The sequence below is a fragment of the Balaenoptera acutorostrata genome, chromosome 1 (genome assembly GCF_949987535.1).
Source record: "Balaenoptera acutorostrata chromosome 1, mBalAcu1.1, whole genome shotgun sequence".
Lineage (NCBI taxonomy): Eukaryota > Metazoa > Chordata > Mammalia > Artiodactyla > Balaenopteridae > Balaenoptera > Balaenoptera acutorostrata.
The window spans coordinates 57,651,403-57,675,194 of NC_080064.1; positions in this window are offsets into that span (position 1 = coordinate 57,651,403).

A 23,792-nucleotide genomic window follows, 5' to 3' on the forward strand; every position below is an offset into this window, starting at 1 on the left:
ACGCAGAGGCAGGTCCAAATCCAAAGCTGAACCCCAGGAGCTGTGCGAACAAAGAAGAGAAAGGGAAATCTCTCCCAACAGCCTCAGGAGTAGTGGATTAAATCCCCATAATCAACTTGATGTACCCTGCATCTGTGGAATACTGGAATAGAAAACGAATTATCCTAAAATTGATGTGGTGGAAGAGAGGTAGGAAGTGAGAATTTGACTGTGAAGGAGCACAAGGGAACTTTATGGAGTGAGGGAAAAATTTTATATCTTTCATAAAATGTTTTATATCTTGATTGTGCTGGTGGTTACAAAGTGCATAAATTTGTCAACACTCATTAAAACTGTACGCTTAAAACGGGTATATTTTATTGTATGTTAATTATACCTGAATAAAGTTGATTTTAAAACCAAAAAAAAAAATTGATGCAGTGGACTTTGGGAGCAATGATATATATATATTTCCCCTTTTTCTCTTTTTGTGAACGTGTATATGTATGCTTCCTTGTGTGATTTTGTCTGCATAGCTTTGCTTTTGCAATTTGTCCTAGGGTTCTGTCTGTCTGGTTTTGTTTTTTTTTTTTAGTATAGTTTTTAGTGTTTGTATCATTGGAGTATTTGTTTTTGGTTTGGTTGCTCTCTTCTTTCTTTCTTTATTTTTCGTTTTTAAAATTACTTTTTAATTTTTTAAATTTTTAATAATTATTATTTATGTTTCATTATAATTATTTTATTTTATTCTTTCTTTCTTTCTTTCTTTTTTTCTCCCTTTTCTTCTGAGCCATGTGGCTGACAGGGTCTTGGTGCTCTGACCGGGTATCAGGCATGTGCCTCTGAGGTGGGAGAGCCAAGATCACGACATTGGTCCACCAGAGACTTCCCGGCTACACATAATATCAAATGGCGAAAGCTCTCCCAGAGATCTCCATCTCAATGATAAGACCCAGCTCCACTCAATGACCAGCAAGCTACAGTGCTGGACACCCTATGCCAAACAACTATCAAGACAGGAACACAACTCACCCAGTAGCAGAGAGGCTGACTAAAATCATAATAAGGTCACAGACACCCCAAAACACACCACCGGACGTGGTCCTGCCCAACAGAAAGACAAGATCCAGCCTCATCCTCCAGAACACAGGCACTAGTCCTCTCCACCAGGAAGCCTACACAACCCACTGAACCAACCTTAGCCACTGGGGGCAGACACCAAAAACAATGGGAACTACACACCTGCAGCCTGCGAAAAGGAGACCCTAAACACAGTAAGTTAAGCAAAATGAAAAGACAGAGAAACACACAGCAGATGAAGGAGCAAGATAAAAATCCACCAGACCAAACAAATGAAGAGGAAATAGGCAGTCTACCTGAAAAACAATTCAGAGTAATGAGAGTAAAGCTGATCCAAAATCTTGAAAATAGAATGGAGAAAATACAAGAAACATTTAACAAGGACCTAGAAGAACTGAAGAGCAAACAAACAATCATGAACAAAACAATAAATGAAATTTAAAATTCTCTAGAATGAATCAACATCAGAATAACTGAGGCAGAAGAATGGATAAGTGACCTGTAAGATAAAATAGTGGAAATAACTACCGCAGAGCAGAATAAAGAAAACAGAATGAAAAGAATTGAAGACAGTCTCAGAGACCTCTGAGAAAACATTAAACACACCAACATTCAAATGATAGGGGTCCCAGAAGAAGGAGAGAAAAAGAAAGGGACTGAGAAAATATTTGAAGAGATTATTGTTGAAAACTTCCCTAATATGGGAAAGGATATAGTTAATAAAGTCCAGGAAGTGCAGAGAGTCCCATACAGGATAAATCCAAGGAGAAACACGCCAAGACACATATTAATCAAACTATCAAAAATTAAATACAAAGAAAAAATATTAAAAGCAGCAAGGGAAAAACAACAAATAACACACAAGGGAATCCCCATAAGGTTAACAGCTGATCTTTCAGCAGAAACTCTGCAAGCCAGAAGGGAGTGGCACAACATATTTAAAGTGATGAAAGGGAAAAACCTACAATCAAGATTACTCTACCCAGCAAGGATCTCATTCAGATTTGATGGAGAAATTAAAACATTTTCAGACAAGCAAAAGCTGAGAGAATTCAGCACCACCAAACCAGCATTACAACAAATGCTAAAGGAACTTCTCTAGGCAGGAAACACAAGAGAAGGAAAAGACCTACAATAACAAACCTAAAACAATTATGAAAATGGTAATAGGAACACACATATAGATAATTACCTTAAATGTAATTGGATTAAATGTTCCAACCAAAAGACATAGACTGGCTGAATTGATACAAAAACAAGACCCGTAAATATGCAGTCTACAAGAGACCCACTTCAGACCTAGGGACACATACAGACTGAAAGTGAGGGGATGGAAAAAGATACTCCATGCAAATGGAAATCAAAAGAAAGCTGGAGTAGCAATTCTCATATCAGACAAAATAGACTTTAAAATAAAGACTATTACAAGAGACAAAGAAGGACACTACATAATGATCAAGGGATCGATCCAAGAGGAAGATATAACAATTGTAAATATTTATGCACCCAACATAGGAGCACCTCAATACATAAGGCAAATACTAACAGTCATAAAAGGGGAAATCGACAGTAACACGATCATAGTAGGGGACTTTAACACCCCACTTTCAGCAATGGACAGATCATCCAAAATGAAAGTAAACAAGGAAACACAAGGTTTAAATGATATATTAAACAAGATGGACTTATTGATATTTATAGGACATTCCATCCAAAAACAACAGAATACACTTTCTTCTCAAGTGCTCATGGAACATTCTCCAGGATAGATCAGACCTTGAGTCACAAATCAAGCCTTGGTAAAATTAAGAAAATTGAAATCATATCAAGTATCTTTTCTCACCACAACACTATGAGACTAGATATCAATTAAAGGGAAAAATCTGTAAAAAATACAAACACGTGGAGGCTAAACAATACACTACTTAATAATCAAGAGATCACTGAAGAAATCAAAGAGGAAATCAAAAAATACCTAGAGACAAATGACAATGAAAACACAATGACCCAAAACCTATGGGATGCAGCAAAAGCAGTACTAAGAGGGAAGTTTATAGCAATACAATCATACTTCAAGAAACAAGAAACCTCTCAAATAAACAACCTAACCTTACACCTAAAGCAATTAGAGAGCAAAGAACAAAAAAACACCAGTTAGCAGAAGGAAAAAAATTATAGTGATCAGATCAGAAATAAATGAAAAAGAAATGAAGGCAATGATAGCAGAGATCAATAAAACTACAAGCTGATTCTTTGAAAAGATAAACCATTAGCCAGACTCATCAAGAAAAAAAGGGAGAAGACTCAAATCAATAGAATTAGAAATGAAAAAAGAGAAGTAACAACTGACATGGCAGAAATACAAAGGATCATGAGAGATTACTACAAGCAACTATATGCCTATAAAATGGACAACCTGGAAGAATTCGACAAATTCTTAGAAAAGCCCAACCTTCCGTGACTGAACCAGGAAGAAATAGAAAATATAAACAGACCAATCACAAAAACTGAAATTGAGACTGTGATTAAAAATCTTCCAACAAACAAAAGCCCAGGACCAGATGGCTTCACTGGCAAATTCTATCAAACATTTAGAGAAGAGTTAACACCTATCCTTCTCAAACTCTACCAAAATATAGCAGAGGGAGGAACACTCCAAAATTCATTCTGCGAGGCCACCATCACCCTGATACCAAAACCAGACAAAATGTCACAAAGACAGAAAACTACAGGCCAATATCACTGATGAACATAGATGCAAAAATCCTCAACAAAATACTAGCAAACAGAATCCAACAGCACATTAGAAGGATCATACATCATGATCAAATGGGGTTTATCCCAGGAATGCAAGGCTTCTTCAATATACACAAATCAATCAATGTGATACACCATATTAACAAGTTGAAGGAGAAAAACCATATGATCATCTCAATAGATGCAGAAAAAGCTTTAACAAAATTCAACACCCACTTATGATAAAAATGTTCCAGAAAGAAGGCATAGAGGGAACTTACCTCAACATAATAAAGGCCATATATGACAAACTCACAACCAACAGCATTCTCAATGGTGGCAAACTGAAACCATTTCCACTAAGATCAGGAACAAGACAAGGTTGCCCAATCACACTATTATTATTCAATATAGATTTGGAAGTTTTACCACAGCACTCAGAGAAGAAAAAGAAATAAAAGGAATCCAGATTGGAAAAGAAGAAGTAAAGCTGTCACTGTTTGCAGATGACATGATACTATACATAGAGAATCCTAAAGATGCTACCAGAAACCTACTAGAGCTAATCAATGAATTTGGTAAAGTAGCAGGATACACAACTAATGCACAGAAATCTCTTGCATTCCTATACACTAATGATGAAAAATCTGAAAGAGAAATTAAGGAAACACTCTCATTTACCATTGCAACAAAAAGAATAAAATACCTAGGAATAAACCTACCTAAGGAGACAAAAGACCTGTATGCAGAAAACTATAAGACACTGATGAAAGAAATTAAAGATGATACAAATAGATGGATAGATATACCATGTTCTTGGATTGGTAGAATCAACATTGTGAAAATGACTATACTACCCAAAGCAATCTAAAGATTCAATGTATATCCCTATCAAACTACCAATGACATTTTTCACAGAACTAGAACAAAAAATTTCACAATTTGTATGGAAACACAAAAGACTCCAAATAGCCAAAGCAGTCTTGAGAAAGAAAAACGGAGCTGAAGGAATCATGCTCCCTGACTTCAGACTATACTACAAAGCTACAGTAATCAAGACAGCATGGTACTGGCACAAAAACAGAAATATAGATCAATGGAACAGGATAGAAAGCCCAGAGATAAACCCACGCATGTATGGTCACCTTATTTTTGATAAAGGAGGCAAAAATATACAATCGAGAGAAGACAGCCTCTTCAATAAGTGGTGCTGGGAAAACTGGACAGCTACACGTAAAAGAATGAAATTAGAACACTCCCTAACACCATACAGAAAAATAAACTCAGAATGGATTAAAGACCTAAATGTAAGGCCAGACAGTATGAAACTCTTAGAGGAAAACATAGGCAGAGCACTCTATGACATAAATCACAGCAAGATCCTTTTTGACCCACCTCTTAGAGAAATGGAAATAAAGACAAAAATAAACAAATGAGACCTAATGAAACTTAAAAGCTTTTGCACAGCAAAGGAAACCATAAACAAGACCAAAAGACAACCCTCAGAATGAATGGGAGAAAATATTTGCAAATGAAGTAACTGACAAAGGATTAATCTCCAAAATTTACAAGCAGCTCATGCAGCTCAATATCAAAAAAAGAAACAACCCAATCCAAAAATGGGCAGAAGACCTAAGTAGACAATTCTCCAAAGAAGATATACAGATAGCCAACAAACACATGAAAGAATGCTCAACATCACTAATCATTAGAGAAATGCAAATCAAAACTACAGTGAGGTATCACCTCACACCAGTCAGAATGGCCATCATCAAAAAATCTACAAACAATAAATGCTGGAGAGAGTGTATAGAAAATGCAACCCTCTTTCACTGTTGGTGGGAATGTAACTTGATACAGCCACTATGGAGAACAGTATGGGGGTTCCTTAAAAAACTAAAAATAGAACTACCATATGACCCAGCAATCCCACTATTGGGCATATACCCTGAGAAAACCATAATTCAAAAAGAGTCTTGTACCACAATGTTCATTGCAGCTCTATTACAATAGCCAGGACATGGAAGCAACCTAAGTGTCCATTGACAGATGAATGGTTAAGGAAGATGTGGCACATATATACAATGGAATATTACTCAGCCCTAAAAAGTAACGAAATTGAGTTATTTGTAGTGAGGTGGATGGACCTAGAGTCTGTCATACAGAGTGAAGTAAGTCAGAAAGAGAAAAACAAATACCATATGCTAACACATATATGGAATCTAAAAAAATAATGGTTCTGAAGAACATAGGGGCAGGACAAGAATAAAGATGCAGACATAGAGAATGGACTTGTGGACACGGGGAGGGGGAAGAGTAAGCTGGGACAAAGTGAGAGAGTGGCATGGACTTATATATACTACCAAATGTAAAATAGATAGCTAGTGGGAAGCAGTCGCATAGCACAGGGAGATCAGCTCGGTGCTCTGTGACCACCTATAGGGGTGGGATAGGGAGGGTGGGAGGCAGATGCAAGAGGGAGGTGATATGGGGATATATATCTATGTATAGCTGAGTCACTTTGTTATAAAGCAGAAACTAACACACTACTGTGGGGCAATTATACTCCAATAAAGATGTTAAAAAAAAAAAAAAGTATAAACTGACTGGGTTTAAATCCTGGCCCAATCATGATTATCTCTGTGACTTTGGGTAAGTTACTTAATCTCTCTTAACCTCAGTTTCCTCATATGTAAAATGAAGCTGTTAGTACTAGTACTTGCTTCATAGGGCTCTTGTGAGTTTATTTATTTATTTATTTATTTATTTATTTATTTATTTATTTATTTATTTATTTAATGCCTATTATAAAACTAACACACTTGCTATAGAAAGTCAATCATAAGTTTGACTCTGAGCTTTTCAGTAATCAATTCTACAATAAAAGGGAAACATTGTGGTCAGTTACACAATTCCCAGTGTCTGTATATAGAAACTGTCCAATTGTTCATGAGCCCCACAATGATTCAGGAGGGTGAAGTCAGAGAGCAATATTTCCTGGGACTCCTTGTAAAGGTAACTGTGCTATGTAACAACCCATATCTTCAACAGCATGCTTACAACAAAAGAAATAGCAAGATTTGTAAAAACTGTTTATCTTGTCCCTCAGCTAGTCTGGGGTAACTAAAAAAAGCACATTTTCATTAAAAAAAATAGTTTACATGGGGTGCTGAGTGGTATTAAAAGAAATAAACAGTAATAGTCCTCAAATATTCAGAAATTCTTACTAAAGACAATATGATGCTGCGCTGCCCCAGTGCCTCTTGGTCTCCAGAGGGTTCTCTATGACATTTCAGAAACAGCTCATAGACCTCCATTGGGCACAAGTGGTTTTGAAACAGTAAGAAGAGATGTTAAGTGGATTCAGGAAAGAAAATGTGATAGTTGGATGATGAACTAATGACTTGATTAAACTTCCACTTTCTTTGCACCCAGCTATCTTTTTTTTTTAATTTTTAATTTAATTTTATTTATTTTTTTATACACTAGGTTCTTATTAGTCATCAATTTTATACACATCAGTGTATACATGTCAATCCCAATCGCCCAATTCATCACACCACTACCACCCCCACCCACCGCTGCTCTTCCCCCTTGGTGTCCATACGTTTGTTCTCTACATCTGTGTCTCAATTTCTGCCCTGCAAACTGGTTCATCTGTACCATTTTTCTAGGTTCCACATATATGCGTTAATATACAATATTTGTTTTTCTCTTTCTGACTTACTTCACTCTGTATGACAGTCTCTAGATCCATCCACGTCTCAACAAATGACCCAATTTCGTTCCTTTTTATGGCTGAGTAATATTCCATTGTATATACGTACCACAACTTCTTTATCCATTCGTCTGTCGATGGGCATTTAGGTTGCTTCCATGACCTGGCTATTGTAAATAGTGCTGCAATGAACATTGGGGTGCATGTGTCTTTTTGAATTATGGTTTTCTCTGGGTATATGCCCAGTAGTGGGATTGTTGGATCATATGGTAATTCTATTTTTAGTTTTTTAAGGAACCTCCATAATGTTCTCTATAGTGGCTGTATCAATTCACATTCCCACCAACAGTGCAAGAGGGTTCCCTTTTCTCCACACCCTCTCCAGCATTTGTTGTTTGTAGATTTTCTGATGATACCCATTCTAACTGGTGTGAGGTGTCACCTCATTGTAGTTTTGATTTGCATTTCTTTAATAATTAGTGATGTTGAGCAGCTTTTCATGTGCTTCTTGGTCATCTGTATGTCTTCTTTGGAGAAATGTCTATTTAGGTCTTCTGCCCATTTTTGGATTGGGTTGTTTGTTTTTTTAATATTGAGCTGCATGAGCTGTTTATAGATTTTAGAGATTAATCCTTTGTCTGTTGATTAATTTGCATATATTTTCTCCCATTCTGAAGGTTGTAGTTTCATCTTGTTTATGGTTTCCTTTGCTGTGCAAAAGCTTTTAAGTTTCATTAGGTCCCATTTGTTTATTTTTGTTTTTATTTCCATTACTTTAGGAGGTGGATCAAAAAAGATCTTGCTGTGATTTATGTCAAAGAGTGTTCTTCCTATGTTTTCTTCTAAGAGTTTTGTAGTGTCCGGTCTTACATTTAGGTCTCTAATCCATTTTGAGTTTACTTTTGGGTATGGTGTAAGGGAGTGTTCTAATTTCATTCTTTTACGTGTAGCTGTCCAGTTTTCCCAGCACCACTTATTGAAGAGACTGTCTTTTCTCCATTGTATATCCTGGCCTCCTTTGTCGTAGATTAGTTGACCATAGGTGCATGGGTTTATCTCTGGGCTTTCTATCTTGTTCCATTGATCTGTGTTTCTGTTTTTGTGCCAGTACCATATTGTCTTGATTACTGTAGCTTTGTAGTATAGTCTGAAGTCAGGGAGTCTGATTCCTCAACTCCGTTTTTTTCCCTCATGACTGCTTTGGCTATTCGGGGTCTTTTGTGTCTACAAACAAATTTTAAGATTTTTTTGCTCTAGTTCTGTAAAAAATGCCATTGGTAATTTGATAGGGATTGCATTGAATCTGTAGATTGCTTTGGATAGTATAGTCATTTTCTCAATATTGATTTTTCCAATCCAAGAACATCGTACATCTCTCCATCTCTTGGTATCATCTTTAATTTCTTTCATCAGTGTCTTATAGTTTTTTGCATACAGGTCTTTTATCAAAGAACCAGCTTTTAGTTTTATTGATCTTTTCTCTTGTTTTCTTTGTTCCTATTTCATTTATTTCTGCTCTGATCTTTATGATTTCTTTCCTTCTGCTAACTTTGGGTTTTGTTTGTTCTTCTTTCTCTATTTCCTTTATGTGTAACTTTAGATTTTTTATTTGAGATTTTTCTTGTTTCTTGAGGTAGGCTTCTATAGCTATACACTTCCCTCTTAGAATTGCTTTTGCTGTGTCCCATAGGTTTTGAATCATCGTGTTTTCATTGTCATTTGTCTCTAGGTATTTTTTGATTTCCTCTTTGATTTCTTCAGTGATCTCTTGGTTATTTAGTAACATATTGTTTAGCCTCCATGTGTTTGTGTTTTTTATGCTTTGTTCCCTGTAATTCATTTCTAATCTCATAGCGTTGTGGTCAGAAAAGATGCTTGATATGATTTCAATTTTCTTAAATTTACTGAGGCTTGATTTGTGACCCAAGATGTGATCTATCCTGGAGAATGTTCCATGTGCACTTGAGAAGAAAGTGTAATCTGCTGTTTTTGTATGGAGTGTTCTATAAATATCAATTAAATCTATCTGGTCTATTGTGTCATTTAAAGCTTCTGTTTCCTTATTTATTTTCTGTTTGGATGATCTGTCCATTGGTGTAAGTGAGGTGTTAAAGTCCCCCACTATTATTGTGTTACTGTCGATTTCCTCTTTTAGAGCTGTTAGCAGTTGCCTTATGTATTGAGGTGCTCCTATGTTGGGTGCATATATATTTATAATCGTTATGTCTTCTTCTTGGATTGATCCCTTGATCATTATGTAGTGTCCTTCCTTGTCTCTTGTAACATTCTTTATTTTAAAGTCTATTTTATCTGATATGAATATTGCTACTCCAGCTTTCTTTTGATTTCCATTTGCATGGAATATCTTTTTCCATCCCCTCACTTTCAGTCTGTATGTGTCCCTAGGTCTGAAGAGGGTCTCTTGTAGACAGCATATATATGGGTCTTGTTTTTGTATCCATTCAGCAAGCCTGTGTCTTTTGGTTGGAGCATTTAATCCATTCACGTTTAAGGTAATTATCCATATGTATATTCCTATGACAATTTTCTGAATTGTTTTGGGTTTGTTTTTGTAGGGTCTTTTCTTCCCTTGTATTTCCCACTTAGAGAAGTTCCTTTAGCATTTGTTGTAGAGCTGGTTTGGTGGTGCTGAATTCTCTTAGCTTTTGCTTGTCTGTAAAGCTTTTGATTTCTCCATTGAATCTGAATGAGATCCTGCTGGGTAGATTAATCTTGGTTGTACGTTCTTCCCTTTCATCACTTTAAGTATATCATGTCATTGCCTTCTGGCTTGTAGAGTTTCTGCTGAGAAATCAGCTGTTATCCTTATGGGAGTTCCCTTGTATGTTATTTGTCTTTTTTCCCTTTCTTTTTTCAATAATTTTTCTTTGCCTTTAATTTTTGCCAATTTGATTACGATGTGTCTCGGCATGTTTCTCCTTGGGTTTATCCTGTATGGGACTCTCTCACTTCCTGGACTTGGGTGACTATTTCCTTTCCCATGTTTGGGAAGTTTTCGACTATAATCTCTTCAAATATTTTCTCTGGTCCTTTCTCTCTCTCTTCTCCTTCTGGGACCCCTATAATGTGAATGTTGTTGCATTTAATGTTATCCCAGAGGTCTCTTAGGCTGTCTTCATTTCTTTTCATTCTTTTTTCTTTATTCTCTTCTGCAGCAGTGAATTCCACCATTCTGTCTTCCAGGTCACTTATGCATTCTTCTGCCTCAGTTATTCTGCATTGATTTCTTCTAGTGTAGTTTTCATTTCAGTTATTGTATTGTTCATCTCCGTTTGTTTGTTCTTTAATTCTTCTAGGTCTTCTTAAGCATTTCTTGCATCTTCTCAATCATTGCCTCCACTCTTTTTCCAAGGTCCTGGATCATCTTCACTATCATTATTCTGAACTCTTTATCTGGAACGTTGGCTATCTCCACTTCATTTAGTTGTTTTTTGGCGTTTTTTTCTTGTTCCTTCATCTGGTACATAGCCCTCTACGTCTTCATCTTGTCTATCTTTCTGCGAATGTGGTTTTTGTTCCACAGGCTGTACGATTGTAGTTCTTCTTGCTTCTGCTCTCTGCCCTCTGATGGATGATGCTATTTAAGAGGCTTGTGCAAGTTTCCTGATGGGAGGGACTGGTGGTGGGTAGAGCTGACTGTTGCTCTGGTGGGCAGAGCTCAGTAAAACTTTAATCCGCTTTACTGCTGATGGGTGGGGCTGGGTTTCCTCCCTGTTGGTTGTTTGGCCCGAGGCAACCCAATACTAGAGTGGAGTCTCTGTTACCCCTTTCTTGTCAGAGTTCTGCAAACAAATCCCACTAGCCTTCAAAGTCTGCTTCTCTAGGAATTCCTCCTTCCGTTGCTGGACCCCCAGGTTGGGAAGCCTGACGTGGCACTCAGAACCTTCACTCCAGTGGGTGGGCTTCTGTGGTATAAGTGTTCTCCAGTCTGTGAGTCACCCACCCAGCAGTTATGGGATTTGATTTTACTGTGATTGCACCCCTCCTACCATGTCATTGTGGCTTCTCCTTTGTCTTTGGATGTGGGATATCTTTTTTGGTGAGTTCCAGTGTCCTCCTGTCAATGATTGTTCAGCAGTTAGTTTTGATTCTGGTGTTCTCGCAAGAGCGAGTGAGAGCACGTCCTTCTACTCTGCCATCTTGGTTCATGTCCTCTGAGTTTAAAATAGATTAATATATGAGGAATTTTTAGACCACGGACCATAACATTATGTCAACTATTTTAATTGTATATCTTGATTGAAGAAACTCACTGCTGTTTTCCCAGGTATGTAGTGTACCCTGGGGGAAGGTAGTATTATACAACAAGCCAGTCTCTGTGCTAGGAACGTGTTTCAGATTCATTAGCCCATTGTGTCTCCCCAGGAATCCTATGAGTGAGGGATTTTACAAATGAGGAAATTGACGACTAGAGAAGTTAGCCACATGACAAATGTTGCACAGCTACAGAGTATTAGAGCTGGAACTCAAATCCCAGCTTGGCCCCAGCACTTCCACTTTCTCTTTTATCATTCTACCCACTGACTATGGATGGAAGTGGAATAGCCCAGCAAGGGAGCATGTTTGCGTTCATGTGACTAGGGGCCAGCTAGGGAAAGGGGAGTTGCCATCTGACTGGTGTGGTTCCATTTCACAAAAGCATTATTTCCTGACAGGTTCTCTGCATGTTTATTATGGTTAATACTTGAAATATTCAAAGGACAAAGGAAACTGGCAGTTCAGGAGACTCCTGTAATGATTTGAAACTTGAAGACATTGGTCTGTATTTGTTTATTGTCTGCCTACTATGTGCCAGACACTGAGGCTTTGAAAGTAAATGGAGAAGTGATAGAATTGATTAAATAACAACACAATGAGTGCATATTCACAAACCATGGTAAGTTGCATGAAAAAAAGTTCTAGAGTGTTAAAAACGATAGACGGAGGGTCTGATCTGATCTAGCTGGGACACAAGAGACAGCATGCAGAGGTCTAAAGGAAGATGAGAAGTTCACCAGATAAAGAAGAATATAAATATTACAGAGAGAAAAGGCAGCATGTGCCAAGGCCCTGAGGATAAGGGAACATAGATTATTTGAGGGCGTGAAAGATTCCCACTGTGTCTAGAGGACAGAAATAGAGGGGAGAAGGGATTCAAGATGAGGCTGGAAAGCTAGGAAGAAACCAGAGTGTGCAGAACATTGGTGAGCATCCAGAATTAGTCTTTGCTCTAAGAGAATGGAAAGGGATTTAGTTCAAAAGAATTAGGATTTTTGATAGACTGTAAAAATTCAAGTCATCTGTTTAGGATACGATTTATACAACAGTACCCATCATATTGTGAAGAGATGGCAAAGTCTTCCGCTTGCCTGCCAACTCTGAAAGGTAATGAGTGGCCATGGGAATAATGTGTTGGGGACTCTGTGGGTATATCTGGATCCAGTGGGAATAAGTATTGTCCGTTGATGATGTATGCCTGGGGCAGGCCAGAGCTGGCTGCTCTAACAGTGGCTGCATAAAGTACAGTGGCTCAGACTGACCCAGCTTTGACTCACAGCTCTGCCACTTGCTGCCTGTCAGAATGTAGGCAGTTTACTTAATAACTCAGAATCTCTGCTTCCCAAGCTGTAGAATAAACAAAGCAGCACTCACCTGCAAGAGATTTTGTGAGGATTATAAGAATTAAAATGTTAAACAATCCCCCATGATGGACTCCATAATAATAAGCTCCCTTAGTATGCAAAGGAAATTGGGGAATATAATCATGGAATAATAAAAGTTGAAATTACCTTAGAGTGAGAAGGAAGGAAAAAAATAGAAAGGCCAATTTATTTTGTCTATTCACAACAGATTTTTGACCTGTTTTCTGTATACTGCAAAAACTCTTAGCACAGGGAACTGACAGCCAACACGTAGGCTATGTTGAATCAGGCTTCCAGGACACGGAGGAAGGTTTTGGAGAATACAAGCTGGCTTCAAGTATGAATGCTGTGCAATAGACTTTTACAGAAACAGCCAAGTGGGCAGTTTTGCCTTTTGCATTCATTTACCAGGTTTGATAACTGGGATGTAAACCAAAGTATCAAGATAGCCTTGATGTTAGACACTGAAGCAAATTTTGAGGCTGTCCACCCAGAAGGTCTGCAAACAGGAAGTAGTCAGGAGCCTATTGGATAACTCAAACACACTGAGAGGGTAAGAGGTTTGGGATGCTGAAGATTAAGAGGGGATTTGTGAAGAGGATTTCTTCAGAGAGAGCTGTTAGTGAGCTGTCAGTGCCAGCCACCCCCAGCGTTTTTGAATATGTAGAACGTGAAATAAGCGAGGAATAGGAAAGGAGCATAAAGTTTCTTTAACTTTTCGCCTGTGAATACATAGGTGTTATAACCCATAGGGTTGAGAAAGCTAACAGGTCTGATGAGAGAGCCAGTTTTCTATGATCTTTGACAAGTATGGAGTAAGGTTCCAGAAGACTGGAAATAAGTAGTTTCTAATTATTCAAAAGTTGAATTTCAGAAATGATAAGCCTATGCCATTGATTTGGGCAAAACCCTAGAGGATATTTCTAAACATTGAGGCATGAAAATGGTCATCACTAGGAGCCAGCACTTGTCTGAGAGGATTACTGGAGTAGCCTGGTCAGGAACATGCTAAAAAGAATGTATTCTGATTTTAGAGGGAGATTTGACAATTAGGTTAATTGCAGAAATGTGGGTGCAGTGATAAGCCAGAGTCATATTTGATAACCACTTTATCCACACCCCTTCACAGCTTATTAGTCTAGGCGAGTATCCTTAAACTCATGACATAAGGCTGCGGTTCTCAGTCCTGCCGATGGTTAGAATAAACAGGGGAAGTTTTAAAACATGTCAATACTTGGCCCTACCCTCAGAGACTCAGATTTCATTTGTCTGGCATTGCCATCAGCTATTTGTGTATTTCAACAACTCTCTAGCGTTCTAATGTACAAAGGTTTAGCACTACTTCCTTAGTGTTGTCTTCTTGGCCATAGGCTTTACAATATATTTTTAAAGAACATATTGAATGAAGACAGAGAAGCCACTTGGATTATAGTTCAGAGTTTTAATTTGCTTATTTTAAACTTAATTCCATCACTTCCTATGTTTGAAGTGATGGAATTTAGTTTAAAATAAGCAAATAAAAACTCTCAACAAGCTAGAAAAATAAGCAGAGACCCTAACAAAATGAAACGTTACAGAGATATCATGCAAATTAAATGAGTCAACACATGTAAAGAGCTTAGAGCAGAATCAGGCACATAATAAGTGTACTGCTCAGTACCGCTACCACATCCAACCCTCTTATCATATGAGGTCAATTCTATCTTCTTGCCAGAAAAACTGAGACCCAAAGAATGTGTGCCTTCCTACTCCAAGGTCATGAAGTAAGTGGCAAAGTAGGTGGGAGTTAAACCCAGTCCTGACCGACTCCAATGCCCAAGCTCTTATTTACTATCTTGGATATTAGCGTTAAATTTGATTTTAGGGCTGAAAGAGGTGTTAGAAATCACTTTATACATTTTAGAGACTCAGAGAGTTTAACTTGCCCAAGGGCACATAGACAGTGGTAAAGCCAGGACTTGGAAGTGAGTTTGATTAAAACACACACAGACACATGGAGAAAAAAATAAATAAATAAAGGAGAGAGGGAAAAAGGAAAAGCAGGCAGGCAGGCAGGCAATTCCTGTGTTGAGGGGCCTCTCCAGACCAAAAGAAATCTGGGAAGGTTCTGGCTTATCCCACAGAAATGGAAAGCATTAGTAGAGAGTTCTGGCTCTGATTAGGGAAACCCCCAAGGAAGCTTCTGAGAAATGCTCACAAAGAGGTCCTTCTGTGTTCTCACAGACAATACTAGATTCTTCTGAACTGAAAGATTCAATTAAAAAGGTGAGCTCCCATGTCAAGGAGAATGTTAAGGGGTAGGAGTTGAAGTTTGTTTTCTTTGGCAAAGCAAAATCCAGGCCTGGAGATATGGAGAAGGATATTGCAGGTGTTTTATAGTAAAACACAAAACCCTTGACAAGGAGCTAGTTCAGAAGGACTCTGTAATGTGAGCTGTGGCTAGCTCTTGCCTCCACTTGTTAATGAAGAACTTTTAGGTCCCAGAGAGTACGCCCCAGTAGTAGGAGTCCCCAGGAGGGGTCCCACATGTACTCATGAATGAGATTTTTTGGCTACCATGTTGCTTCTACTCCATTTTTCTTCTTCTCTTCCAGCATTCCCTTTCCATGAGACTTTCATTCCATGTGATGGAGTTACCTCACTCACTAGTGAGCAAGGGGATTAAATGAGGTGACACATAGTAGGCACTCAACAAATCCAAGTTAGTTGTAATAACAGCATCAATAATGGAGAAAAACAACTCTGCTGGATCCTTCTGCCGATTTAAACTAGATGGCCATAGAAATTAAGAGGGACCTGTAGAAGCTAGTTTGGAATATTGGAAGGGAAAGACCATCCTTTTCTATTGATGATGGTGATTCAGACTTTAAATACAGGAGGACAACCCCGTCAGGATGCAATGACAATTGCAGGCACGAGTCGCTATGTGTAACAGGGTCTCTTAAACTGACTCTTGGTGGACACTTGACCTAGAAGCCAGATTCCTCCAGCCTGCACCTCTCAGCTTCAGCTACCTTGGAGAATGAGGTTAAAGACAGCAGTGCTTTAGAGGGTGTGTGCTGAGGGTCAGGGCCTGAGCTAAGTGCTCTAGACGCATATGTGACCTCACTTAGGCCTCACAGCAACCTATGAAGCCAGGACTCTTACTGTCATCCCTGTTAGACAGAAGGGGAAATAAACAGTCTATGGAATTAAAGAACTTGCCCAAGGAAGGATCAGTTTTGTGATTCCAAGACATGCCCTTAACTCCTTTGGATGCCTGAGGAATCTCTGGCAGATATGCTGTACCCAGTCCTGCAGGAGGGCCTCCTCCTTCTCCCCTCATCTGCTCAGACCCTAAGACCATCCCCGCATCTTGGCCTCCTCCAGCTCTAGCCAAGGTGCTTTCCTCTGTGGGAATCTTTGTGAAGGACGAATTTAGCTTCTTGCCTCTGCATCTTTGCTTCTGAACCAGACGGAAGACTCATATGGCTCTGAGTATCGGGTCCCCAGGGAGAGTGTGTGCAAACACCAGCTGCCACTGCGGCTCCTTTTGCACACGCAGTGCTTGGAGGGGCCCAGACCCATTCTCTGAGGGGCTGAGCACACTGTCCCCCTTTTGAGTACAGAAATGACACCTAGGGGTCATCTTGCCTTGCTTAAGATGCCTAATTCTCTGCAAGAAAAGGCAGGCTTTCCTCACCATTCCTAGCACAAACAGGCCTGATGCTGGGGAGAAAACTGCCGGCAAGAGGCAGTGCTGCCGGACAGTACTGGCTCTCCCATCCCAGCTGATTTTCCTAATTTCCTCTCTCTGGAATGGAGGCAGCATCCACCAAACTCCGTTCCTCCTGCTGGCAAGAAGGTCTCAGCAGAACCTGCATTTGCATTTTGGGGAAGAAACCTCGGTCATTTCCCGAGGTTTGAGACAGGATTTCCCTGCCAGGTTTCTATGCAGGCCTTTGAAAGGCTTATCTAATTGAGCTGCCCTGTGTGTGTCTCAAACTCCCAAATCCTGCATCAGCTGCACAAGAGGAGGCCTGCCACTTCCTTGAATCCTCATGGCCTTCCAGAAAATATTTGCCATTATCTCATGTTATTTTAAAATTCTCATAGAGAATTGTCTAGAGTCTATATTAAGGATTTCGGAGGAAGATAACTTTGACCTTCCTCTGTAACACACACCAACTCGTTGTCATCTAAGCGCAGTACAGCAAGCCAAACAATTCTGAGCTCAGAGAGACTAAGCTGAAATCACCCAAATTGCCATTGGTCATATTTCCTGGAAATATATTCTGAAAGGGAAACTTATACCCTCAAATTCTTGGTGAGTGCTCTCAGGAACATCTATAAGGGGATGAGGGAAAGGAGACTGGGCAGACAAGAAGTTGAATTACAATGAAACAGAGAATTCAGCTGATCCCATGGGAGAGCTCTGAAGCTGGGATGGCCCTTCAGAGATGTCCTAAATTAGCTTCTCTGTACTTTGAACCTCTGCATAGACCCACCCCCAGGGAGGGGTGTGCGGAAACTGGGATGAGATAGTTATCTTTGAGAGCAATTCTTCAAGAGGAACTCAGCCATGGTCCATCAGCAACCAACAAGCACTCCCTGCCGCTGGGGGTACTGAATGCCTCTGTTCTGAAGGTAGTTTGGGGTGGCACTCCGCAGGATCCACTACACAAGTTAACTCTCTCACAGTACAGCAAGCAGAGTCCTAGAGCAGGAAGTTGGATGGCCCAGGGTCACATGGTAAGGTGATGAAGAAAGAAGAGCATTAAGCAGTCACCCACAGCAATAGAAATAAAAGCAAAAATAAACAAATAGGACCTAATCAAACTTACAAGCTTTTGCCCAACAAAGGAAACCATAAACAAAATGAAAAGACAACCTACAGAATGGGAGAAAATATTTGCAAACAATGTAACCAAAAAGAGCTTAATTTCCAAAGTATACAAACAGCTCATACAACTCAAAGCAAAAAAACAAACAACCCAATCAAAAAATGGGCAGAAGACCTAAGTAGACATTTCTCCAAAGAAGACATACAGATGGCCAATAAGCACATGAAAAGATACTCAACGTTGCTAACTATTGGGGAAATGCAAATCAAAACTACAATGAGGTATCACCTCACACCAGTCAGAATGGCCATCATCAAAATGTCTACAAATAATAAATGCCAGAGAAAACATGGAGAAAAGGGGTCCTGCCTACACTGTTGGTGGGAATGTAAATTGGTACAACCACTATGGAGAATAGTATGGAGGTTCCATAAAAAACTAAAAGTAGAGTTACCATATGATCCAGCAATCCCACTCCTGGACATATATCTGGAGAAAACTCTAATTTGAAAGGATGCACCCCAGCATGCACCCCAATGTTCATAGCAGAGCCATTTACAGTAGCCAAGACATGGAAGCAACCTAAATGTCCATCAGTAGATGAATGGATAAAGATGTGGTACATATATACAATGGAATATTACTCAGCCATAAAAAAGAAGGAAATAATGCCATTTGCAGCAACATGAATGGACCTAGAGATTATCATACTAAGTGAAGTAAGTCAGACAAAGAAAGACAAATATCATTTGATATCACTTCTATGTGGAATCTAAGAAATAGTGCAAATGAACTTATTTACAAAACAGAAACAGACTCACACATAGAAAACAAACTTATGGTTACCAAAGGGGAAAGGGGGGTAGAGGGATATGTTAGGAATTTGGGATTAACAGATACACACTACTAAATATATAAAATAGATAACCAACAAGGACCTGCTGTACAGCACAGGGAGCTATATTCAATATCTTGTAATAAATTATAATGGAAAAGAGTATATATATGTATATATATATATATATATATATATAATCTGAATCACTTTGCTGTATACCAGAAACTAACACAACATTGTAAAATAACTATACTTCAATTAAAAAAAAAAAAAACTAAACTAAAAAAAAAAAAAGAACAGCACTCAGGACTGTGAACTTCAAAGCAGTGCTTTCCCTCTCATACCAAAAACTATATCATTTGCTAAGCATCTCCTATGTGCTCACCAACATGTTAAGCATATTATATGGATTTGCATATTAACTAATCAGACCAAACCCCAAACAGTGGGTATTATGATCTTCATTTTCTAATGGAGGAAACTGAGGTCTCAAATGGATTTAGTAGCCTAGCCAAGTGCCTAGCACACATTACACATCTCCAAATCCTGTACTCATAACCCCACCTCTATCCCTAAAATTCACCCAGCTGCTCCCCACTAGTGCTGCACATCATGCTGTTACCCTGATGGTTAACAATGAAACGGAGGCACAGGTTATCCTTCCCTGCCCAGCAATCCCTCACCTCCACGAGAACCACTGTTTTGGTTGTCATTTGTGATTCTTTTCTGGCACTTTGCAATTCCCATGCTCGCTTCATGAAATAATTTCTACTTTATCCAAAAAAGGAGGCCCAGGGATCACAACTCTGTGCCTGAACATGGTTTCAGCCATTCAACAAATATTTATTGGGTGCTCAGTCTGGGCAACACCACGTGAAATGTTTTGCATTCCTCTTCTCAGACTGTGCTATGAGGTCAGTACTAATTCATAAATGAGGAAAGCAGAGGCTTAGAAAGTTCAATCATCTACCCAAGCTCACACAGCCTGGATTTAAATGCAGACCTGCTTCGACAGAACTGTCTTCACTTACCATCTGTTATTAAGGAAATATTTATTAAATGCCTGTGCCCTGTGCAGACATGTGCTGGGGACAGAGGTACACTCGGGACACATGCTCACATTCCTTGTCATCACTGATACTGCATTCTAGGGCAAGAGTCACAAAACAAATGCCTACAGGGGCTTTAAGTGAAGTGGTTGGGTAGGGAATATGGGGTAGTGGAGAGTAAATCCCTTGCTTCCGGGGACAGAGGCTTCTCAATTCCAGCCAAGTGTTGCCATGTGAGAATGTGGACCCAGAGTGGCCAGATTTCCCATTCTTCAGAGGAGCCAGAAATCTGCATTCTATGTAAAATACCTTGATATTTTAAAGTTGGGAATTAATCCAATAGTTCTGTAACCACTAATGTGGGCTAAAAGCTATATAGAGGCCAGATTGAACCCTGGAGTCCATAAATGCCATCTTATACTGAAGCTGCGAGAGAGCTGGCCCTCCTGAATCCAGATCAATTTCACAACGAAAGATCAAGAGCACCCTACACTCTCCCCGAGTCTGGGGACTTTGCCCATGTTACAGGAAGCTTTGGATAGAGTCTCTTAAGGTTTCTTGGTAGAGGAATCCTACAGTCTCTCCAGATCACCTCTCTAATTCCTTGAAGCTCCATTTTTCCTGAGCCAAGGCTATTAGCTGACCCACTTCTGTCAGGAAATAGCTTGATTGTGGGCATCTGCAAACAGTAAGACAAGGCTACGTGACCACTGCTCAGAGCCTCCTTCCCCTTTCTCGTTCCTGCTGCCACCAGATGGTTCTGAGATAATGCCACATCTTTCCGGCAAGAAATAACATTCCTGAGCCATTCTGCTGATCCCCTATGATCGTCCTGGGAATGCAATTTCTCAGCTTCTCCCCTCTTGTCATCGCTTCCCCTGTCTTATCTTCAGAGTGCTGGGGGACCTGAGCTGGTCACTTTCCAAGGAGAGTCAATCATCCCATGCGGGGCGCTCAGGGGCTCACGTAGATTGTATAAACGTGCAGTCTTGGAGTTCTGGCTCGCCCACGGATGCTTACAATGTGTTTGTGACCACCCTATCATTCCCAAAATTATTTATGATACCAATCTCACTCATTCTATCTTAAGATTCATGTTCTTTAATCAAACAAGTGCAGTTTTTGCCTCTCACAATTCCCCTGGGAGACAAAAACAAGATGATGTTAGTTCATAAACCTGGCATCCAGACAAGCTTTGATCTCTGACCCCAGCCCTTCCCTTGGTCCTCAACATGACTCCAGCCGGTTGCACAACATCTCTTTCTAGCTCTGCTGATGACAGAGAGGCAAGGAGTGGAGATTGAATCAATAGTTACTGCCTGCTCCTGGATATGAGGGAGAATTAGACCTCGGAGATGAGATCATTGTTAGCTGGAGGAAAAAGCTGGCAAGAAAAGATGGCACTATTATTCTGGATCATTCATCTTTTTAAGTGTGAAACTGGTGGCTAACATGCAAAGATCTGAGGGTTTCAAACCCAGAGAATATGGAAGATACTTTGAATACATTGCTTGACATAGGCGAATCTGGGCACTTGACGCTTTCAAATTTGAGGTTTCAGTTATTTTCATGCTACCCTCCAAAGGCCATGCTGTGTCACCATTTAAAATTTTTGTTGAGGCACAAATGTGGATCACACTATGAAAAGCAAGTCATTGCAAATGAGTGAGCTTAGCTGACTGCCCAGCATCAGATTCTCTATGGTGTTTTATCTCTACTTAACACATGATTTCACTAAATTCTCACAAACAGCCCTGCTGGGCGGATATTATTACCCTCCTTTTACAGATTAATGTATAGGAGATCATGGTCTATGGCAATAGTCGTGAAGATGAGGATTTGAGAAAGTCTCAAAAAGTATCTCATTTGGATGTCAAGAATCTACTGGACTAATTTTCCTCTTCTCTACTTGAAACAATGCAGCTAAAAGAAAAAACATAAGTGCAATAACTTGGAGAACTCTTGTAACTGGAAGTCAAGCATCAACTGAGGCCTTTGTAGGCTATAAAATCTCATTAGATATACCACAACCTTCCATTCTACCACCCACAAAGCTTCCTCACAGTGTCATCTGCCAGCCCTCTGCCCATTATACTCATATGGCCGGCTTCCCCGAATACAAGGACTACCTCTATTCCTTTGGGAATATCCCCAGGCCGACCCTTTCAAAGGTTTCTATAAAAATCCAAACAAATGTTTTAGGGTTTTGTAGACTTTGCATAAGTTTTTTTTATTTTTATTTTTTGTTTTTGTTTTGTTTTGGGGAGTAGTAGTTAAAGAGGAGATACATGAAGAAGTGCTCATCATGCCACCATTTTACTCACCCTCCCTCCGTTCCTCCTTTTTTATACTCTCATTCTCCAAGCCCTCTGAGAGCTGCAATTCATCCTCTCTTACTCAATCCTGGTCCTTTTCTTTAAAGCGGCACCAGCCGACTCTCCGACCTCAAGAGGCTTAGATTGGCCTCAAGTGAGGCTATCAAAGTGTTTTCCTGTGAAAATGTTCTTGTATCTGCTGCTGAAAGAATAAAAATCTCTCCCTTTGGTGATTTAACAATGAGAACTGTCCTAAAATGGAACAGGCTGCCCGAGGAAATAGGGAGATGGCTTTCTCTAAGTCAAACACATGGAAAAGCATTTAGGGAGACATTGGAGAAGGCTTTAGATGGACGGTTATGCCAAGCTATCTTTAAGATCCTTCCAACCCAGAGATCCTTTACTGCAAAAGCTCTGAGCACTCCCAGACTTTGACAGCAGACAGACCAGGACTAGAGTCCATGCTCCATCTCTCACTGGCTGCAGGGGTGTGGGCACGTAATTTTATCCCCTCCACGACTCATTTCCCACATCTGTAAAATGAGGTGATAATTAATAAATGACAAAATGTTTCTCAGCTCTTTAGCACAGTGCCTGCTACACAGTAGTAGCCTGATGAAAGAGGGCTGCTAGTATTATCTGTATTTCATTGTCACTGCTTATCTGGTCAGTTGTCCAAGTCAAGGAGGCAGTAGAATTTAATGAAAACTCAATTAGGACTTGAAAGAAATAAACTCTAGTACCACTTTTGCTACATATTACCTGAGTGGTATTAAACAGGCCATTTGACTGATCCGGGCCTCTGTTTCTTCACTTGAAACTGTGGGGTGATGATCTTGATCCTCCTTGACCACCTTGCACAGTTGTTATGAGAGTGACATGAGAAAATTGAGGTAACCGTGCTTTGAGAATTTTAATTACCTTAAATATTGGTCAAAATGACAGAGTTTGCCACATTTGCCTTAGATGTCCATCTCACAGTTTCTGAGTCCTCTTTTCCCTGGTGCTTTTGGGATGTTCCCAGCTTGTCTGGGACCCACCTAGGCACACCAGCTTGTTCATGGTCCTCAAGAAATAACCCCAAATCTACCCTCAATCCCTCCTCCCTCCCTTGAAAAGCTTGCTGTTCAGTGGTCCCTACCCTGCTGGTTCAAGAACTTATTAATGACTTTGTAAGCTACCATTCTCTGAGAACATAATTGTATTTTCAATTGGAGTCTTCTAGAGACATGATCCCATAAACCAACAGGAAGATAAGGACGGTGGAATTATTTTAGAGAAGATAGATCTACTGGCATCCATGCAAAAAACAGCCTATTTCATCTAGAGGTAGGCCAATTTCACTCTGTTTTTTGTCCTATTGGCGCTTCTATCCAAAGCCCCCGTTGATCAGCCTTGAGATCCATGGACAGTCATATCCTTGGAAGAGCTTTCATTGTATACCAACCTACCTCTTCTTTACGGACAGAGGCAGAATCATGGATCAGATGACCTTGAGACTTCCCTTCCAATTCTTGGAATTGAATATCAGAATGATTAAAAGCAAAGCGACTACAACCCTTTCTCATTTCTTCAACAACAAACATTTACTAAACTCCTACAGTAAACCAGG